The 10,649-nt window shown below is 36.7% G+C and overlaps 1 pseudogene; it reads right to left on the bottom strand.

Moving 5' to 3' along the window:
* Positions 1-950: 950 nt before the first annotated feature.
* On the bottom strand, positions 951-1,740 carry LOC102750262 (ATPase inhibitor, mitochondrial pseudogene; annotated as a pseudogene).
* Positions 1,741-10,649: the final 8,909 nt, after the last annotated feature.

The raw sequence follows: 10,649 nt of genomic DNA, 5'->3' as shown, positions 1-10,649 counted from the left end.
TACTAGGTAAGGCAGGTATTACCCACTGAACAGATGTGGAGGCCCTGTCCAAATCCCCTACTGAGTGGTAAAGCTAAAACTGTGGATTGAGCACTGTGTAATTGGCATAACTACAAAATGACAGTTTTATATGACTTAGCTAATAGAACTCAGGTCTTCTTGTTCCTGGGTCAATGTTCTTTCTAAATCATTTAAAGAAGCTGACTTTCTGTTTGGCCTATGGCCCTATGGTTTTAGTGTGACCAAACATTTCGAATTGTTCAGTTCAGTGTGTTGTTTTATTCCCCTCCAGTGCGCTTCCCCATGCCTCACATACTTTGGAGACCTAGCTATGTGTTGAACCAAATTTTTAATGATTTTTGAAGAAGCAGAGGTAGAATGACCTCCATTCCCAAGCTTAGACTCAGCGTTTGCTTCCTCCCTGCAGGGCTCTTCAGCTCTTTAGGTCTTAGTTTCCTCATCTCAAAAATGAAGAGGTTGCATGAAAGCCAGGGTCTTCCTATCCCTTTGACTCTTTCTTGTGCTCCTATACAGGCTCCCACTTCAGCCCCTTCCTTCCCCTTTCCCTGGGCCTGCTACTTCAATACCAGCAGCTGCACCAGCCTTGCCCCACAAAAGATGTCATTCTCAGAAAAATGCACAAGCTCTGCCTCAGTCCTGTGCCCCCTCCTCTCTTTCACTACCTCACAGCAGATAGGATGACAAGGTTTGACAAGGGGGGAATTAAGTAACCTGGAGTCATGTCTTAGGCAAAGGCAGATCTGAAATCCAGGTAAGCCATGGACTTGGCTACATTCTGTCTTAGGGCAAAATGACAAAGAAAAAGAAAGTCTATAGAGTTTGTAGTGTATATATATATATATATATATATATATATATATATATATGGATTTGGGAAACTTTTAAGTGTTAGAGGAAAGCAATATATGGGAAAGAAACAACATGGAACAAACAGGTCTGGTTTTAGTTTAATTCTGAAGTTTAAAGTTGACATAATTTTTTTCTTTTACTTACAGTTTTTTTTTAAGTAAAACTGGACAAGTAATATACAAACTATGGATTAAGGAAAAATTCAGTGGAGCATAAAAAATTCAGTAGGACTATGCAGAGTTAAAATAAAAGTTCTTCTGTGTTTTTAAAAATTTACCTTTATATGGTATTTACCATGTGCCAAGTATTGTACTAAGTGCTTTATATATTTAACTCCTTCAATCATCACAACAATTTCATCAGGGAGGTACTATTATTTTCCCTATTTTTTTTTCCACTGATGACAATTTATTATACTCTGTTGGCAGCACACAGATAGATATTAATAAAACCAGTACTATGCTTCCATAGAAGTGGGCAATGATATGTAGCTATGCTATGGGAAGTGTGTATGTTTAATCATCATCATCATGTTTTAGATGTTTGATCTTCTTCTTGTGCCGCTCAATTTCTTTCTGCAGATGTTCAATTTCCTTTATATGATGGGTGATTTCCTCTTCATGGTGTTTCTTCAAGGCTGCCAGTTGTTCTTTAGTGCGTGCTCGGAAGTATCGTTCCTCTTCAGCTTGCTCTCTCTTTCCGAAGGCCCCACCTGCCTCCCGGATCGAGCCCGCGCCAGAGTCTGACCGTTCGGAGCTGAAGCCTCGGGCTTCCAGGGCCCTAACGCCCCGCACGCCCAGCCGCACCCGAGCGGCCAACGCGGTGACAGCCATTGTTGTTGTAGCAGGACTTCTCCAGTCCTATTTTCCCTATTTTATATGAGAAAACTGGAGCACAGAAAGATCAAGTAACTTGCCCAGGGATCCATGGCTAAAACCTGAAGCAAATATTTTCAGAATTCATGAGGTGCTCTAGAAAGAGGTGGAGGAATCTAAACCTCTTGGGTTTCAGATCTTCCTGCCTCTCCCCCACATCCAGAGCAGAAACTCCTTGTCCATACTTGGTTTCTGCTTAAAGTTTACTTGGTCAAAAAAGTTTTGCTGTAAGAAAACAAATTGAAGTTTTGAGAATATGGCCTAAATCCTTGCCATTTGGATTATTTAACCCTGTAAAGGGAGAGTGAAACTAAAGCCCAGTTCATATGCCATCATTGGTCATCTAGTTGATGAGTAGATTTAGCAGCATCATAAGAAGAAATCATTGCAGTTTAAGGTTGGAAGAGGGAATTCTCAAAACTTTGTCAGGAGTAGAAACCTTGTCTGAAAAAGAAATATTGCAAAGAACCCCAAGAAATTTTTTTAAATCAGTAATTTATTAATTTATTAATACAAATATGGTTTTAAGTTTAAATTTTAATATTTGCTCATTATAAAGTTAATTAGTCAGAGACTTTGTTTTCAGCATAATGGTGGATTAGTTACCATGACAAGTCCTTCTGACAAAAAGAACTAAAATCTTGAAAGAAATCTTTTAAAAAATCTTTTCAAAACTCATTGTTGAACTAGAGGGAAAGTTAGTGTTCAAAATACTGGGAGGCAAGAAATCTTGGCTTTTTCCTAAAGTTGTCTGCCAAATGCTAGAGACAGGGTAGACAACTACATGAAATACAGGGCCCAGGAGATAAAGCCCAGGATATGCCTAACATGGGGATTCTAATAATGCATGGCTTAAACCTGAACACCCAAAGGGCTGCACTTGCAGTGTAAGGGTGATTGAGATAAATAAACCTCACTTGCAGAAGGGCACCACTAGGAAGTTTGTTTGAACTCAACTCTGGCACTGGATAGAAAGAAAACCATTCTTCTGAGGATTTCTCTCCTCATGAAAAGTCAGACCTCGTATGGGTTTGCAGTCTGAAATCACACTACCTGTGTGTTTCCAAAAGTCTGAAATAGAGAATTAAATATAAAATGGTTTTAGGTTGGTAATTCCTCAAGAAAAATGGGAAAGGCAAACACAAGTCTTATCTTGAACTTAGCTGCAGCCCAAGCCACAGAGTATTCATTTACACAGAGAAATTTCCAGGGCAAATGAGTAGTTTGCCGTCAAAGTTTATAAAACAAACAGGAATACTAGGTACCATGGTGAGAACCACAGAAGGAACAGACAGCAGAAACCAACCTGCAAAGTTGGTGTATGTATTAGAACAATCAAGAATGACATATAAAACACCTGATTTTAATATCTTTAGGTAGAGTTCTAAAAATATTGAAAACAGGAACAAGGAAAAATTAAATTTGGAGAAGATCCAAATAGAATCTCTAGAAATAAAAAATGTAATATTGAAATTAAAACTTCACTAAACAGCAGATTAAATAGCAGATCAGACATAGTGAACTAGATAAAGAGTCAGTGAACTAGAAAATATATCTGAAGATATTCTTTGGAATACAATTCAAAGATACATAGAGATGGAAAATATGGAAAAGGGGGTGAGAAACTTGGAGGACAGATAATGTGTATCTATTTGGAATTTTGGAAGGGAATGATAAAATACGGAAGGGAAAATATTTGAAGGTATAAAGACCGAGAACTTCCAAAATCATTCAAAGACTCCAATTTTCAGATCTAAGAATCCCAAGCAAGTTAAAAAATGAGAGAAATCCATATTTTGAAATATTAATTATGAAACTGCAGAACATTGAAAAAAGAGAGAAGGTGAGGAAAATGAAGCTATTGGGGTGAGGAAAAAGAAAATTTTGATTGGGTTTATGGATGGATGGTTGTTAGAGTAGTCCCCACTTTCACAAACCTGTGAAATTAACATTAGGTATCTTTGGAACCATTAAGGGCAGATCTTCACTCAAAGTCACATAGGGAGTGGGTACATGGTGGAGTCAGGACCAGAACTCTGGTCTCCCAACTCACAAAGTGGTAGCTGTCACTGCTCTTTCCTCTCTACCCTGCTGCTGTTTCTTTAAGATATTAAACAATAGCAAAGAATAACAAAGTGTGAAGAAAGCACAGGCAACAGTTTCAGTTTATCAGGGAAGTTTTCGGCACTGTCCTTATGTATCATATATGGAATTTAATAACTATTTTAATACATTCTTACACAGTACAGTGTCCCATCTCTAGGAACCGATGAAGCTGCTCAGTTTTCCAGGTGGGGGTAAGGAGACATAGCCTTGTTTCCTTTAAGCTTATAAAATAATGTGAGGGTAGAATGAGAAAGGTTTTAGAAGATGTAATTAAAGGAGAGTCACAGAAAATAGTTCTGGCACAGCATTCTGTATAAGGTGGCAGAAGAACAAGTGGAGATAGATGCATGGAGATAGATGCAAAATCTCAATCTGGAGAAAGGCTTTGCTGAGAAATACACATAGAGAAAGCAGGTATCAAGCCACAGCATGTGTATATACCTGAATCACTAAGTCATAAATCAGTACTCAAAACTGGAGATGAAATACAATCTGTTTTGCTTCAGTTCACTGCCTTAGACCTGGATTGTTTTACTTTCTAAAAAGTTTATTTATACTGAGATCCACAAAGCAAGACAATGTGCAAGGGTTTTGTCTCAAGACAAATCATTTGTATATATATCAAAATCTATCATCTCTGTTCATGAAAAGATAATAATTGCATTTAGGTATATGTATGTATGCAAGAATTATTTCTGAGTCTTGCCTAATTCTCTACAAATATATACCAACATGTGTAAGAACGTCTGGAATTAGCAACAATACAAGCAAAATAGATTGCTTAACCAAGAATGAAAACTTGCACATTACTATTAGTTTTGACTCTGGGGATAGTGCCCAGACTCCAAAGCCTGAAGTACTTTAATATTTATATAATTTGAAATCCTAAAAAGGATACAATTCTTTGGGAAGTATCCTAAATTTTATCAGGTAACTTACTGTTTGTTTTTTAAGAGAAACATGAGATTTTTAGACAAGGAAAGATTTAAATTTTGAAGCTCATCTTCAGAGTAGAATGTAATATATATCTTTAAATTGGCTCACTTGTAAAAAGACAGGCTTGGTTATGGTACATATTTCAACCACATAAAACATTGAAGAGGAGAAATTTATTCCAGATACCACCAATATATATTTAAAGCCAGTGAAAGTATACCTAACTTCAATTTCCAGTGCACAAGGATGCCACTTAGATACTTCAAGAATTGATCCTGGGAGCTAGCAGGCTTTGGAAAACTAAGGAATAACAAGACGAATTTCTAAAAGGATGAGCCAGATATTTATGGAAATGGGGAAAGAGGAGCTCTAATCTCTAAAATTAAAAGCAAGAGAAGACAGCCTGAAGCAGCAGCTGAGGTAACAAAACTTTGTATTGGTGGAAGATAAATGTAGCAGACCTCCTTTAAAAATAAAAACCTTATAAAAAAAAGTTTTTAAGAGTGGAGATCAACTACTGGTTAGTCAAGTGCTTGCTAATTATATTATGAAGACTAAAGATAAGTTTCAAAAATAGATATAAAAAAGATAAGTTTCAAAAGGTAAGTTTCAGGCTTCTGACACCCAACCAGAAGGTAAGAATTGTCCTTGTGCTAAAAACACAAACCAGTCAGCCAGTCAGCCTTTATTTTGATGTCACATGTAAAACCTTAATATGATCTGTTTTATCAATGGTTGTGATAGGGGTGCCTGAGTGGCTCAGCTGGTTAAGTGTCTGCCTTCAGCTTGGGTCATGGTCCTGGGATCGAGCCCCACATCAGGCTCCCTGCTCAGCAAGGAGTCTGCTTCTTCTTCAGTCCCTCCCCCTTGCTCCTGCTCACTCTCTCTCTCTCAAATAAATAAAATCTAAAAACAAAACAAAACAAAACTCAAAAAACTCCAAATGTTTGTGATAAATTACACAAAGTGGATACTTTGTTAAATTATATGTCATTTGAACAATGTTTTAATCAAGAAAATTAATCAGGGTGGATTATTATTAACTCATAATGATTCAACAATACCTCGACTAAATTTTTTTAAGTATGTTGTATTCAAAGTATATAAAAACTAGCTCTTTCTGCCATCTTGGAGCCGGCTGGGAACAGGACTCCTAAAACAACAAAGTCTGTGGTCCAAGGCCATTTTTGCTGACTATAAGTGGGGTCTCTGGAACTGGAGGGAGCACACAACTCCTCTTAAAATTGAAGGTGTTTATGGTCGAGATGAAATTGAATTCTATCTAGGCAAGAGATATGCTTATGCGTACACAGCAAAGAACAACACAGTAACTCCTGGTAGCAAACTGAGCAAAACCAGAGTAATCTGGGGGAGAGTAATTTGTGCTCATGGAAACAGTGACATGGTTCATGCCAAATTCTGAAGCAACCTTCCTGCTAAAGCCACAGAATCCATGTGATGCTGTACCCCTCAAGGATTTAAACTTACTGAAAAGTAAATAAATAAAGGTATAGATTTGTTAAAAAAAAAAGTCTACAAAAATTAAATTTGTGACCATGGGGTTAAGAGAATAATCCCCGCTTTTTTTTTCTACTATGGTATTACACTTAAAAAAAAGTGATTCCTGACTTTTTTTTCCTGAAACCCAAATACAGTATGATGACTTGTTTTGTTCCCTAATTAATGTTGCTTTGTAACTTGGAAACAATAGACAAATGCCTCAACTCCAGAATTACAATCTTAAGGAAGACATGTTTTTCTCTAAATTGTGTTTGCCTAGCTAACTCAAGTCTGGGGGAAAATTACTAGCTACCCCAGACTGAAATAGTGTATTTCTAAGAAAGATAAAGAAAATGCATGCATTAAAGGAGAACCACAATGCCCACCTATCAGAATGGCTAAAATGAGGAAGATAGAAAATATCAGTATTTGCAAGGATTTGGGACAAATGGAATTATTTTACATGGCTGATTAGAGTATAAATTGCTACACCGACTTTGGGAAAAAACTTGGTAGTATTCAAAAGCATACTTTTGGCCCAACAATTCTACTTGAAGGTATATAGGAGAGGCATAAAAATGCCAAAAGACATAATAAGGGAATGTTCATAGCAGTCTTAGTCATATAATGGTAAGTTGGAAATATTGAAAATGTCCATCTACATTATAATAGATAAATTGTTGCACATTTATTTAGAGGAATTCTAACCAGTAATGAGATAAACAAGCTACATCTATGTGCAGCTACAGGGATGGATCTCACAAACACAATGTTGAGTGAAAGGATAGATGCAAAGGGGTATATACTGTATGAATTAGTTTATAAATAGTTCAAAAACCCCACAGGCAAATTGAACGTATTATATTAGAAAACATAACGCTATTCTTGAGGTACAGGGTAGTGACTAGAAGGTTCTTAGAGTTTTATACTCGTCTATTTCTTTAAATGGTTACTTACGTTTGTTCACTTTGTGACAATTCATTAAGCTATACAGTTATGATTTATGCAGTTGTGTGTGTGTGTGTGTGTTATATGTGAATGAAAATTTTTTAAGTAAAAGAAAGAGAGACTGTCAGTGAATTCTAAAATATACAGGTTCCATATTTTTAAAAAAGATTTTATTTATTTGACAGAGAGAGAGAGACCACACACAAGGGGAGAGGCAGAGGGAGAAGCAGACTCCCCACTGAGCAGGGAGCCCGATGTGGGGCTTGATCCCAGGACCCTGGGATCACAACCTGAGATCATGACCTGAGCAGAAGGCAGACGCTTAACAGACTGAGCCACCCAGGTGCCCCCAGATTCCCCATTCTTAAGTGTGGTGGTCAAAGAGATTCATTGACAGAATTAAGTAAGCACTCTATATCTTAAAGAAGTGTCAGCATCTGTGTTTGAGAATGCATTGATCTGTCAGGAAAATGGTCAGATGGGAAATGCACACATTCTCTTCTTCCCTTAGTACAAAACAAGTGGTTCTGATATGCCTGATTAAAGACTTAGTTTTCTGATCTGAAGGAATTGAAAGTTGCTCAGATTAAAAGAGATTTTTTAGGTGTTTTTGAAATAAGGCATTTTGAAATCCTCATGGCAACTTTGAAAAGAGTTTGGCTGCCCTTCTCAGAAGGTGTTTTTTTTTTTTTTCATAAGTTCTTAAAAACCAAAAATGGCTGAAGTTCTGTGGGAATTAGAAGATGTTGAGAATTACCTGGGTTGAATGCTGTTTCTTAGTGGACAAATCTCTTTTCTTTCCCCAAAGAATAAATTTAGGTATGCAGAAACATAAGCCTTTCATGGCAATCCTGTCTGTCTGCCAATAATGCATCTAGGAGTAGGCATGTGACTCAGATCTTGTCAATGAGACAAAGGGGAGGTGTGTCTGGGACTTCTGGGAAAATTTTTTCCTTAAGAATAAGCACTTTTTGACATGCACTCACTTGGCCTCTGTGAGGATGTGATGTTCAGAGCTGGACCAACCATCTCCCATAAAGGGAGAGATCATAGTCTGAGGACTGCAGAGCAGAAGGGTGAGAAGACCTTGGGTCTTTGGTGATGTCCTTGATTCTTTGCATCAATTGTGGGACTGACCACTTTAGAACTTCTTGTTAAGTGAGCAACAAGTGTCTTATATTTTAAGCCATGTTCAATTCATTATTCTATTTTTGCAGCTAAAGCATATCAAGTGATACAAATTCTCTTTGTTTTTTGTCTAAATGTCATCACATTGACTTTTTCTTTTTTTTTTTTTTTTTTTTTTAAGATTTCATTTATTCATTTGAGAGAGAATGAGATAGAGAGAGCATGAGAGGGGGGAGGGTCAGAGGGAGAAGCAGACTCCCTGCCGAGCAGGGAGCCCGATGCGGGACTTGATCCCGGGACTCCAGGATCATGACCTGAGCCAAAGGCAGTTGCTTAACCAACTGAGCCACCCAGGCGCCCTAGCCCACATTGACTTTTTCTAAAACCTAAAATGAAATGGCAAACAACTAATGTATTCTGGACATTGATTTAATAATATCTTTAAATATGGCTGGATTATTTAAACATTTCCCCTGCCCCTCATGCTCAAAGCTCTTCTTTTTTTCTTTTAATTTAATTTTTATTTTTTGTTTTATTTTTTAAAAAGATCTTATTGATTTATTTGAGAGAGAGAGAGAACATGAGAGGAAGGAGGGGCAGTGGGAGGGGGAGAAGCAGATTCCTTGCTGAGTTGGGAGCCTTACAATTATTCAGGCAGGCCAATCCCAGGACCCTGAGATCATGACCTAAGCTGAAGGCAGACACTTAACCAACTGAGCCATTTAAGCAACTCCTTAATTAAATTTTTAATTAAATTTATCAAATTTTATTAAATTCAGTAGTGTTAACTAGATCTGTTCTGCAGCAGATATCTAGAACTTTTTCATCTTGCAAAACTGAAACTATATTCATTGCACAACAACTCCCTGTTTCTCCCTTTCCCAGACTCCTGATGACACTGTTCTACTCTCTGTTTCTATATGTTTGACTACTGTAGACACCTCATATAAGTGAGATAATATAATATAGAGTATTTGTGTCTGGCTTACTTCACTTAGTGTAATGTTCCCAAGGTTCATCCATGTTGTAGCATGTGACAAGATTTCCTTCTTTTCAAAGACAGAATAATATTCTATTGTATGTATATACCACATTTTCTTTATCCATTTATCAGTGAATGGACATTTGGGTTGATTTTACCTCTTGGCTATTTTGAATAATACTGCAATAAACATGGGTGTACAAATATGTCTTCAAGATCCTGCTTTCAATTCTTTCGGATATATACCCAAAAGTGGATTGCAGCATGATATAGTAGTTCTATTTTTAATTTTTTGAGGAATTGTCATACTCTTTTCCATATCAGCTAGTTTAAACACTTTAATATTTAAATAATTTTATATTTTAAACAAAATTATAGCATAATATGAATATATAAATGATACATTAAAACCAATAAAAATATATATGAAAGAAAATGCGTGATATGTCAGAAATCTGAAGGATAAACTGAAATTTTTTTGTATCAGGACAAGATTTTAAAAACTTCTAAGTAACCATTTGATATGCTCTTTTAAAAATAAATTCAGACACAAAATGCTTTGAAACTAGAACTCAATCACAAGATGAAAGTCAGAAAGAACTCAAATACATGGAGGCTAAAGAGCATGCTACTAAAGACTGAATGGATCAACCAGGAAATTAAAGAAGAGTTAAAAAGAATTCATGGAAACCAATGAAAATGAAAACACAAATGTTCAAAATCTTTGGGATGCAGCAAAGGCAGTCCTAAGAGGAAAGTATATAGCAATACAAGCCTTTCTCAAGTAATAAGAAGGTCTCAAATAGACAACCTAACCCTACACCTAAAGGAGCTGGAGAAAGAATAGCAAATAAAACCTAAACCCAGCAGGAGAAGAGAAATAATAAAGATCAGAGCAGAAATCAATGAAATAGAAACCAAAAGAACAGTAGAACAGATCAACGAAACTAGGAGCTGGTTCTTTGAAAGAATTAACAAGATTGATAAACCCCTGGCCAGACTTATCAAAAAGAAAAGAGAAATGACTCAAATCAACAAAATCATGAATGAAAGAGGAGAGATCACAACTAACACCAAGGAAATACAAACAATGATAAGAACATATTATGAGCAACTCTATGCCAGCAAATCAGATACTCTGGAAGAAATGGATGCATTCCTAGAGATGTATCAACTACCAAAACTGAACCAGGAAGAAATAGACAACCTCAACAGACCTGTAACCACTAAGGAAATGGAAGCAGTATCAAAAGTCTCCCAACAAACAAAAGCCCAGGGCCAGATGGCTTCCCAGGGGAATTCTA

Source organism: Leptonychotes weddellii, chromosome 14, assembly GCF_054177405.1.
Source record: "Leptonychotes weddellii isolate Sample4059 chromosome 14, ASM5417740v2, whole genome shotgun sequence".
Lineage (NCBI taxonomy): Eukaryota > Metazoa > Chordata > Mammalia > Carnivora > Phocidae > Leptonychotes > Leptonychotes weddellii.
The sequence above is the reverse complement of the archived record's forward strand: the minus strand, read 5'-3'. Positions and strand labels throughout refer to the sequence as shown.